A 595-nucleotide genomic window follows, 5' to 3' on the forward strand; every position below is an offset into this window, starting at 1 on the left:
GCAGAAGGCAATGACGACCCGCTACAGTACTCTTGCCTGGAAATACCCCCAAAACAGAGAGGCCTGGTAGGCTGCAGTCCATGGGGTCACTAAGAGTCGGACACGACTGAGCGACTTCACTTTCACTTTTCACTTTCCTGAATTGGAGAAGGAAATTGCATCCCACTCCAGTGTTCTTGCCTGGAGAATCCCATGGACGGTGGAGCCTGGTGGGCTGCTGTCTATGGGGTTGCACAGAATCAGTCACAACTGAAGTGACTTAGCAGCAGCAGCAGCAGTTCTTCCTGAACTAAGGGAGTGAACTAGTTACAGATGAAGAATGAACCATCTCAGATCAGAAGGTAGAAGCAACTGCAAAGCAATTGTGAATGACCAGGCAGAGGAATTCAGTTTGCACAGATGCAAGAACCACAGCAGTAAAAAGTTACTGAACCCATATTCTGTGTAAGGCCATCAGAATCTAACACAGTGGTTACTGTTTTTAGATTAGAAAAAGGGCTTATTTTGTCTTCAAGAATGCCCATGCCAGCCTGAGAGGCACAGAGTAAATACATGTCAAATGAAAGGGTCACTTGTGTGGTGTTGATTGGATGTG

General features: G+C 46.6%; 1 protein-coding gene across 1 annotated transcript in view; it reads right to left on the reverse strand.

Annotated features, from left to right (window-relative positions):
• The window catches only part of POU5F1 (POU class 5 homeobox 1), a 5310-nt gene that overhangs the window by 458 nt on the left and 4257 nt on the right, over positions 1–595 (reverse strand). The window lies entirely within an intron of this gene.

The sequence above is a fragment of the Bison bison genome, unplaced genomic scaffold (assembly GCF_000754665.1).
Source record: "Bison bison bison isolate TAMUID 2011002044 unplaced genomic scaffold, Bison_UMD1.0 scf7180017862790, whole genome shotgun sequence".
Lineage (NCBI taxonomy): Eukaryota > Metazoa > Chordata > Mammalia > Artiodactyla > Bovidae > Bison > Bison bison.